Source organism: Chiloscyllium punctatum, chromosome 2 (genome assembly GCF_047496795.1).
Source record: "Chiloscyllium punctatum isolate Juve2018m chromosome 2, sChiPun1.3, whole genome shotgun sequence".
NCBI classification, from domain to species: domain Eukaryota; kingdom Metazoa; phylum Chordata; class Chondrichthyes; order Orectolobiformes; family Hemiscylliidae; genus Chiloscyllium; species Chiloscyllium punctatum.
Window position 1 is genome coordinate 147,695,390 of NC_092740.1, and position 11,720 is coordinate 147,707,109.

Below are 11,720 nucleotides of genomic sequence, written 5' to 3' on the forward strand. Positions count from 1 at the left end.
TAATGTTGCTAATGTATAACAACGTGAATTGCCAACACTTGTCTGGGGACACAGTGGCCTTTCAAAGACAGCAATGGGTGCAAGGGATGCTGGTCAGTAAATCCCCCACTAAAACAGAAGAGATCCAAGAAGATACGTTCCTCAGGGCTCCACAAGAACATTGTGGCTGCTGCACAACCCTCCCCCAAAAGACAAACCATTGATCAGCTACCGGTTGTGTAAAGACCCTATCTTTTTATTGTGGACTGAAAATCCAAGTATTATGGAAACGATTACTGCACATATTTGAGCAGGTTATCTGACATTCATTGTACATGCTGATTACATTGCCACTTGTTCAGGCAGTGGGGAAGGGCTGTAGACTGGCTAAAGCCAAAGGGTACATACAAAGGGAAACCCGGCTCACAACAAGTAACTGATTGGTCTGTGGAATGGTGACTAGTTGTCAATGACAAAAGCCTCCTGCCTGCCAATAGCTATGTGATTGGCTCCCAGTTGGCTGAATAGATTGTTGGTATATAGATTTGGTTGGAAACCATTGGACCTCTGGAAAGTAAGATGCTGCCTTTTACTCTGCATTTAAAAAAAGCTCTATGTTCATTGCTGACCAAAGAACACCATTTGGTCACTGCTGCCTTCAGTCATCCTGCCACTGCTACCTCGCAGCATCTTGCTAGTGCTATTTGGAGCCATTCTGATAAGCTGCCATTCTTTTGATTGAATATTCAAATCAATTAAGGTGTTCACTGGAAGGCTACAATAACAATGGCAGATAGAAGATCCTGAGTGATGCCAATGTTCAGCAATTCTTCTTCAAGCTGCAAGGGCAAGATCCTTTACCAAGGGAATTGTCAAGCAAGCCTTGGCAGAGACAAAGGGCAACAGCCATGGAGTCTCCTGTCAAACTTGGATCCACTATTATAGGCATGTTATTCAGTCTGCCAAAGTGGGGACACCATTCAACTTATGCCTTTTAAGGCTTGTATGAGCTAACACAGGAGATATGCTTGACACAAAGAAGTGATTGCTCAGGTGGTGATAAAGGGGTGAGGCAGTAACATAGCCTTTTGAACCTTAGAAAGATCTCCAAATAAATGACCACATGCTGCCCATTATCAATTCTCCACATTTTGACTCTTTATTTCCACAGAAGTACCTCCAACAGTGCAACCTACTATACTTTCCCTTCAAATGCCTTCAAGACATACATGCGTCAGAGATATTTGAAATGTTGACACCAACGAGCTGCAAATTCTTTATCTCTTCATCTCTGTGTCAAGGGCTGGAAATAAATCACTTAATTCCAGGGTCTCTGCCACTCCATCAATGACGAAGCCAGTTTGTGGTTGTTCACCTCCAGCCTATTCAAGTTCTTGCATTTTGTACTGTTTAGCCTTATCTGGGTAATTACACAAGTCTTCAAGTGATTGGCTGTGATATTCACCTCATTATACAGTGTATTTATTGAGGATACCACATTATGTCAGGATTGGGATGAGGACAATTGATGGATGAATAAATGAGGATGCAATAAAATACAACCTTGAGCTCTTCCAAAATGTAGATGTCCATATACTACCTTAGAATAAATTTAAACATTTAACATATTACCAGAAAACCTTTCTTTGTTCCTTTGATGTGAATTAGAAAATAAATATAATGAGAAGGTTTGTGTGATAAATGAGTTGTGATATTTTGTTAACTCAAGCGATATCATGTTAGGTGACACCATCATAGAAATATTATTAGTAATGGATTGATTCCAGTGTCCCATTAACACACAAGAAGCAACCCAAAACTCAAATGTGTTATTTTCCACTTTATTAATAAATAAACAATGACTTCCAATCTTTCTACCATAATTGCTACACTAATATGATCACTTTCTACCCCTCAAAATTTTATCCTCTGTAGTTTGTCAGGTGGTGCATCCCACATGAGCATAGATGTACAAATACAATTGATCCTATTTTCAATTCATGTTCACAGATCATTGAACAGAAATAATGAATGGAATTTTTTTTAAAATTGGAAATCTGAAGTAAAGACTCAGACAATGGACTGAACCTGTAAAATATACATTTATATTAGTTTCAATATATTGAAACGTGAATCTGTTTTACATTATGATCAGAATTAAGGAAATATTAATTTTGGGAACAAAACTAATTCTGTTGATCTTGAATTTTCAATTTATTTTACCAGCCTGAGAATCACATGTTATCAATTGAACCCTTGCATGATTTCTCCATTTATTTACTCCCTGAATGCCACATATTGTTTGTATTCCTGCATCGTGGCACAAATATACCTAATAGAATAAAACAAAAACCACAAGGCAGCTTGTGTTTATAATGTTGTCACTCACTTCATTTGAAGATGACTGAACTCTATATTCAAGTTATTCGTTATATATTTTCTGGGATCAGGGAGATGTCGCATTTGTCCAGCTTGTGGGCTTCTAAATTTGGGATTCTCACTACTGTTCCTTTTTGACTCATGGTGTGTCACTTTAGCAACAAAGAAATAGATACCAGTGTATTATTCCAAATCTTGAACTGGAGCTAGTTGTCGAAGTGAGGGAGCAGCCTCTTCCATTATTTTTATCCGGAATGATGATAAAAAGTTATGGACAACAACATAAAGTCTACTGTGTGAGTTGGTAAAATGTCTGAATGTTTTATGGGATTATGTATGATTACAATAAAATACTTGTCAGATTGTAACTTAATAGGGTTACAAGAATTTTACCAGTGATTTAATTTAGCAATAAACAGAATTATTTTCCCTTCTCTACCATGCTTCTCCCCACTATGTACCCTCCTCTCCTGATAGTGTTTTCTTCCTTACCTCGGGATACAGCTCCATAAGTATTCGTTGTCCTTTCTTGCCATGTTATACTTTATTTATGAACTTGGCTATTGAGAAGTCAGAGGCCTTTTTGTAAAGCTTTATTTGATGTCAGTTTGAGTTTCCTTAACCCCTTTTAAGCCACGGGTTTAGGTCTACTCTAAAAAAACACTGAATCTGTAAGGTCACAATTATCATTGGCATGAAACATGGTAAAATTATCACTGGTGCAGTGGGGAGTCACATTTTACGATTTGAACTTTTATGAATGAAATGGACATCATTTGAATTGATTGAGAGAATGTTGCTCTGAATCTGGCAAGTGTTATATAGGGTTGAGGGAAGGGAGTGGTGGCATGGATTCCAAATGTCGGAAAAATGTTTTGGTCCCAGCAATGGCAATTTTTAGCTGTATTTTTCACCAAAAATCTAACCTTTGGCCAACTGGTTTTCTGTGGGTCTATTCATGAGACTGTCAAGAATTGTCAACTGAAAACCTACAGTTCTTGCTGGAATGGTCTCTCCATCTTTTTGCCCATGTTCAGAGCTTTGGTAGCTCTCTGTGTACCTGTCAAAAACAGCAGAAGCTTTCTTACAGTTTGTTGTAAGTCTGTTGTAACCACTGGTCACAGCAAGAGGTTCACAACACCTTCTGTCCAACTGGGTAGATTTATGTGTAATGTCAAATTAATTTCAATTTTGATGAGTAAGGAGCACAGTCAATGTGAAGGAGCCTTTGCCTAAATAAGGCAGAGTCTAAGTATTTGGGATTTTGGCTTAAAATGGGAATTCAGTGCAAAGAGCTTTAAGTTAGGTTTACTGCAAGAACTCTGCAAAGCATGACTTCAGTAGGAGAGGATAAAAAGTACGGAACAAAAGGCCTATCTCCAGTGAGACCAGCAGCAGAATGACATCACGAACCACAATGTGATGCAAGTGCACAGAAGGCATTGGTGAGTAGGATGGTGAGTATTTCTCGTCTTTAAAGGAAAAGTGAGTTCTTTAGTTGATGTTAAGGTTTCTAGTATTCCTCTTTGTCTCTTTTTCTTAAAATTAGCTTAAGTACAAGATTGATACTGGTGTAAAAAAATGACAATAAATGCAAAATGCAGGGATACTTAAACATTTTAAGCAATAAATAAAGTACAATAGAGAGGTAGGCTGGATAATGTGTTGCTGCTGCAGCATGTGGCAGCTTCTGGACACCAAGATGATTCAAACAAAAACAGTCATAAGACCACAAGACATAGGAGTGGAAGTAAGGCCATTCAGCCCATCGAGTTCACTCCGCCATTTAATCATGGCTGATGGGCATTTCAACTCCACTTACTCACATTCTTCCCTTCATGGTAAGTATTTGCAAAGAACTTCAGATCTGAGCTGAGGAACTGAAGTCTGAGCTGCAGACATTAGGAAGGGAAAGTTACCTGTCTGCTTTACTCAGGAAGTAGTCATATCCCTTAAGAGTATTCAAATTTGATCAGGAATAGGTTGCTGTGACTGAAGGTAAAGCAGGTATGGAGACTCAAGGAGTCTCGGTCCCTAAAATTGTCTAACAGTTGTGAATATTTTGATAGTGGAGATTGCTGGAAAGATGAGCAAACTAGCTATGGTGTTGTAGTACAGGGGGTCACTCAAATGCAGGGAGGAAATAGGAATGCACTGTGGCTGGGCACAATATAAGTAAGAAGATAACTAAAGCCATAAACATAATTTCACATGTCTGTGTTTTCTGTCTGGTGAGGGACATTTCCTCAAGGCTTGGATGAACTTGGAGTGGAGCCAATATCATCCAAGTTAGGATGAATGACATGCATATAACGAGGAAGGAGGTTCTGCTGAAAAAATTTGAGTTAATATGAGTTAAATTGAAAAGCAGAATCTCCAAAGTAATAATTTCAGGACTCTTGCATGAACTATGAGGACACTGACACATTAAAATAAAGTCAAAGAGTCAAATTCATGGCTTAAATACTCATGTGGGAGGAATGATTTTCAGTTCATGGGGCATTCGCAATTATACGGGAGGTAGAAGGAAGCTGTTCCACTGTGACAGGCTTCATTTGAACCTTGCTGGGACCAGTGTCCTTGCAAATCAAATAACTAGGGTTATAGCAAGGGCTAGGCGAAAGTGAGGACTGCACATGTTGTTGATTAGAGTTGGAAGTGTGATGCTGGAAAAGCACAGCAGGTCAGGCAGTATCCGAGGAGCAGGAGAGTTGACGTTTCGGGCAAAAGCCTGTCATCAGGAATGAGGCCTTTTTTAGGCATTGGGGGGCCAGTGAAATGAAAGTCTTGGAGGAGGTGAAGGGTGTGGGTGGTATTCCAAACGTATGTGGGGAGTTCCCGGACCGGGGGATAGAACAGTATCAAGGTATGTGGAGATGAATTTGGTGGGGAAGGAGCAAATCGAGATGATTGGTCAGCCAGGGTAGTCAGGCTTGTGGATCTTGGGTAGGAGGTCAAACCGGGCGCTGTAGGGTTCCCAAACTATGAGGTCAGAACCAAACTATGGGTGGGAAATCCCCTGAGGTGATGAGGTTGCATACAATCTAAGTAAATAGAAGGCGTGGAGGAATGTGAAGGTGTTATGTAGGTATGCAAAGCAACAAAATAGGATGGCAGTGCAGCTATTTGGTAATGCCACACAAAGTGGGGTAGGCAACGTTTTAAAGGACTTAAGGAATTAAACAAAAACAACAAATAAGGTCAAAGGGAAGCAAGTCATAAAAAGGCAAAACTAATGGCTCTTTACCTAATGCATAAAGTGTTTGGAACAAAATAAATGAATTAATAGCACAAATAGAATTTATTGGGTATAATCTTAACCATTGCAGAGCCAAAGCTGGGAACTAAATATTCAGGAGTGTCTGATTTTTTTGAAAAGACAAGCAGGAAGGAAACTGTTAGAATAGCTTTATTAGTATGAATGGAGTAAGCAAGAAATGATCTTCGATTGGAAGATACTGAATTTGCATGGGTGGAGATCAGATATCAGAATAATTCGTGGCAAAGTCTGTAGCATTGGGTACCAATCTTTTCAGCATCAAGGCAAACAGGCTGCACAATTGAGTGGATTTCCCTTCTTGTGCATATGCACAGGGCTGAATGTCAGTAGGTGCAACTTCAATAAAAGACAGAGGAAATCGGAAATGCAGGCATGAAAGTTTTGTGGTAGAATTCTCACCTTGTTATGGCACACCATGTGCTATGGCAACAATGGTTGAACTCCTTTGGGCTATAGATTCACTGCTGTTAACTATAATATGGGACAGAGAATAAATCAGGAAATAATGAGTGCAGTACATTAGCTATGACTGACTCCAATCTTCATGTAGATTGGGAAAATACAATTGTCAGAGATGGCCATGAAAAATAATTCACAGGGTATATTCAAGACAGTTTCCGAGAACAATATGTTGAGGGTCCAACCAGGGATCAGGCAGTTTTGGATCTGGTAATGTGTAATGAGGAGGATTTAAGAAATGATGTCAGAGTAAAAGATCCCTCAGGAAACAATGACCATAACTTGGGTATTGTAGAGTCCAGTCATGTAGAGTCCAGTATTCAGTTTGAGTCTGAGACACTTGAATGTGGAAGCAACTGTGCTAAATTTAAGTCAGGGAAATTAACTGGAAATGAGAGCAAAGTTCACTGTGATGGACTGAGAAAGGAGTTTAAAGGTAAAGATGGTTGAGGAACAATTGCAGACATTTAAAAAAATAATAATAATTCATAATGAAAATAAATTGAAGCAAGGAAGAAGGATTCTAGGAAGGGGGAAACAAACCAAGGAAATTAAGGATTGTTACAAATTGAAAGAAAAGAAACATATGGTGCAGCAAAGATTGTTGATAATCCAGAGGATTGGGAAAATTTTAAAAACCAACAAAAGACGACCAAAAGAAATGAGTATGAAAGTAAAACTTAGAAGTAATTGAGCAAGCTATATAGAAAAGGATAGACGGAGTTTCTTTAAAGATATACAATGGAAGAGAGAAGCCAAAATGAATACTTTCTCCTTTGAGAATGAGGCTGGAGTAATAATAATGTGGAACCAGGAAATGGCAGAGGAGTTGAATAAATATTTTGTAATAGTCTTCACTGTAGAGAACACAAATAACATTCCAAAAATACTAAATAATAAAGGGGCTAGGTAGGGAGGACATAAAAACAATAACTATCTCTAAAGAACATGTACCAGGGAAGCTAATGGGGCGAAGGCCAATAAATCCCCTAGACCTGGGGGGGGCTTGCCTCTGAGGAGAGCAAAAGAAGTAGCTACAGAGATAATGGATACTGTAATCATAATCTTCCAAGAATACTTAGTTTCTAGAAAAATCCCAGATGATTGGAAAACTGTCAATTTAATACCCTTATTCAAAAAGTGAGGGAGACAAGAATACGTAATTATTGACTAGTTAGCTAAACATCTGTCATTGGAAAGATTTTAGAGTCTCTAACAAAACATATAATAGCAGAGTATTTGAAAATGCATAATACCAAAAAGCAGAGTCCGCATGGCTGCATGAAGAGGAACTCATGCCTGGCAAATTCATTGGGATTCTTTGAGGAGATAACAAGCAAGACAATTGAGGAGGTAACAAGCAAGATAAAAGGGAACCAGTAGATATATTTGGGTAATAAAGAAAGGTACTGCACACAATACTAGCTAATAATAGTCCATGATGTTGGGGAAACATTATCTATCATTTTTTTCAACATTGCTTGCACCCCTGAGTGCAGAAGTGGGAGCCATTCATCTGCACACTGATCAATGTGTATGGAGCTTCCCCTTGGTGGGAAGGTTGGTTGGGGTATTATTTTGACATAGATAGAGAATTGGCTGACAATTAAATGACAAAGACTTTGGATAAGGGGGGCATTTTCAGAATGGCAACCTGTAACTAGTGGAGCACCACAAGGATCAGTGCTGAGGCCACAGTTATTTATAGTATATATTCAAGATAGAGCCATCCATTACTGGTTGAGTAAAGTGAATGTACAATTTTGTAACTGACATAAGGGGGAGGCAAGCGGTGAGGATGACACAAAGAGTCTGCAGAGGAATATAAACAGGTTAAGTCCTTGTGAAAAAATATGGCAGAATATAATATGGGGAAATTTGAGATTGTGTACTTTGGCAGGATAAAGAGGAACACAAGCGTCCTGGGCATTGCAAATCATTAGACCAGTTGCTAATGTTAGATCTGAGATAGATAAATGCATAAGCAAAGGTATTAAGAAATATAGGGCAAAAGCAGACATATAAGGTTATGCCACAGATAATCCATGATATCATAAAGTGGCAGAACAGGCTTGAGGGGCTGAATGGCCTACTGTCATTCCCATGTTCCTGTTTAAATTGAGGAAAGCTATAGCACACAAAGTATTCAAGAGTGAATTACAAACTTCAAGCAGCCAAGTTCAGCAGGTAATCAGGAAGGTAAATGGAAGTCTTGTTAAAATTATATAATCCTTTAGTTAGACCACACATAAAATATTTGAACAGTTTTATCATACTTAACTAAGGAAATAATTTGTTGGCATTGGAGGCAGCCGAGAGAAGGTTTACTAAGTTGATCCTGGGCAGGGAAAGATTTTCTTATGAGATGTTGAGTAAATTGTGCTTGTATTCATTAAAGTTCAGAAGAATTAGAGATGATCTTACTGAAACATATAAGATTCTTATAGGCTTAGCGATGTTGATGCTGAGTATTTATTTTCCCTTGTGGGAGAGTCAAGGACCACAGGGCATAATCTCACACTATGGGATCACCCATTTAAGAGAGATGAGGAGGAAATTCTTCTCTCGATAGGAGAGAATATTTGTATTTCTTATCACAGAGGGATGAAGAAGCTAGATGATTAAATATATTTCAGGGCTGTCCCAGCTGCAGACATTCATAGAGAGTATTGCTAAAGAGGAACAGTACAAGGGGAAACCCCGTTTTACATCAGCTGCAGTACTGAAGCAAGTGCTTTAAAATGATTCTGAGGTGAAATATCACTGGATTGATAAGTGAGTGGGTGAATGAGTGTGCAGCCATGCACCTGACTGTGCTGAGTGAATGAGTGAGTTATTGAATGATTGCAGATGAATGGGTAAATTAGTTAGTTATGTCAATGGACTGGTCGTTGGGTTCGGTGTTGAGCTTCTCAAATTGGTGAAAATGGGAGTGGTTTTTGTACGTGGACAATTTTGGGGTGTGATGGTGGGTCAATTTTTAGGTAATCTCTCATTCCTGATGAAGGGCCTATGCCCAAAACGTCAATTCTCCTGCTCCTTGGATGCTGCCTGACCTGCTGTATTTTTCCAACACCACACCCTCAACTCTGATCTCCAGAATTTGCTGTCCTCACTTTCTCCATTTCGTAGGTAGGTTGGGTTGTGCTATTAATCATTGAGATATGCAAGAGATTAAATGATGTAACAATTTTATGGTAAGTGTTCAGATAAGCTGTGTGTATCTAGCCCAAATCTTTGACACTAAGGTACATGCAAGAGTCATTCACAGAGATCCTGGGCATTGCAAATCAGCTCATTAGAAAGGCGAAACTTCTGAGCAATTATTGTTTTTGTCTATGTGTCGGGACTTCTGATAGTCTTAAAATGTAACACTGTGGATTCCTCAGTATTCCCTCCTGTTGACATCAGAAGATCTGGCTTCATATGTTTCAATGTATAGAGGCAAGTGAGTGCCTGTCACTCAGTTAGTGAAAACAAGACAGCAGCCAGTAAATAAAGGAGTTGCTTCTCACTGTGTAAACACCCCATTATCTACCTTGTAGTTTGAAACCTGGGCAATGTTTTGTCTAATCTGGGTTGGATATAAGGAATCCAATGGGAAACTTTGGGCCCATGTCTTTGCCTAATTTAGACAGCGCTGTCCTTTTTTAAATTCATTCACGGGATGAGGCCATCATTGACGAGGCTACAATTTATTACCCATCCCTAATTGCTCAGAGAACCGTTAGGAGTCAACCACATTGCTGTGGGTGTGGAGTTACGTATAGGCCAAACCAGGTAAGATTGGCAGTGGGGAGGGGAAGGTTAAGAGGTAATTTAATAGATTAGAGGTGTCGTGGACAGTGAAGAAGTTTATCTCAGAGTACAACGGGATCTAGATCAGATGGGCCAATGGGCTGAAGAGTGACAGATGGAGTTTAGATAAATGTGAGGTGCTGCATTTTGGAAAAGCAAATCAGAGCAGGACTTATCCATTTAATGGTAAGGTCCTGGGGAGTGTTGCTGAACAAAGAGACCTTTGAGTGCAACTTCATAGTTCCTTGAAAGTAGAGTTGCAGGTAGATAGGATAATGAAGAAGGCATTTGGTATGCTTTCCTTTATTAATCAGAGCATTGAGTATAAGAGTTGGGAGGTCATGTTGCAGTTGTACAGGACATTGGTTCGGCCACTTTTGAAATATTGTGTGCAATTCTGGTCTCCTTCTTATCGGAAGGATGTTGTTAAACTTGAAAGGGTTCAGAAAAGATTTGCAAGGATGTTGCCAGGGTTGGAGGGTTTGAACTATAGGAAGAAGCTAAGTAGGCTGGGGCTGTTTTCCCTGGAGCGTGCGAGGCTGAGGGTGACCTTATAAAATCATGATGGGCGTGGATAGGATAAATCCACAAGGTCTTTTCCCTGGAATTGGGGAGACAAGAACTAGGGGGCATAGATTTAGGGTGAGAGGGAAAAAATATAAAAGAGACTAAAGGGGCAACTTTTTCATGCAGAAGGTTGTGTGTGTACAGAATGAGCTGCCAGAAGAAGTGCTGGAAGCTGGTAGGATTACAGTATTTGAAAGGCATCTGGATGGATATATGAATAGGAAGGGTTTAGAGGTATAAAATTAGCATTAGAATTAGAATTCAATTCCCTACAATGTGGAAACAGGCTTTTCTGCCCAACAAGTCCTCACCAACCCTCTGAAGAGTGACCCACCCAGAGCTATTCCCCTACCCAATATTTACCCCTGACTTATGCATGTAGCCTATGCATCCCTGAACATTATGGGCAATTTAGCATGGATTCTGGATTAGTGGTGCTGGAAGAGCACAGCAGTTCAGGCAGCGATCCAACACATTTTTGGATTGTGGGAGTAAACCGGAACACCCAGAGGAAATTCATGCAGACATGGGGAGAGCTGCCCGAGGGAGGCTATGGGTCAAATGCTGGCAAATGGAACTAAATTAGGTTGGGATATCTGGTCGGCATGGATTATTTGGATGGAAAGGTCTGTTTCCATGCTGTACATTTCTATGACTCTGTGACTCTTTGGTATGCAAGATTATCAGAGGATCAGATAGGGTGGACAGTGAGAGCCTTTTTCCTTGGATGGTGATGACTAGCATGAGGGACATAGCTTTAAATTGAGTGGTGATAGATATAGGACAGATGTCAAAGGTCGATTCTTTACTCAGAGAGTTGCAGAGACGTGGAAAGCCCTGCCTGCAACAGTAGTAGTCTTGCCAATTTTATGGGCATTCAAATGGTAATTGGATAAACCAATGGATGATAGTGGAATAGTGTAGGTTCGATGGGCTTCTGAATGGTTTCACATGTCAGCGCAACATCGAGGGCAAAATGGCCTGTACTGCACTGTAATGTTCTATCCCTTAAAAGCATTAGGGAACCAGATGGGTTTTTCCTGACAGTCAACAACAGATTCATGGTCATTAATAGACTCTTAATTCTTTTTTTAATTGGATTCAAATTCCATCATCTGCCTGGGTAGAATTCCAAACAATGTCCCAGCCTATTACATGCTAACGCCACTTGGCACTCACCTCCCTAATGTGGGCTGGTGTTTTGTTTCTTTACCATACCATTCCCATTGTTTTTGTTCCATGACACCTTTGTAATTTA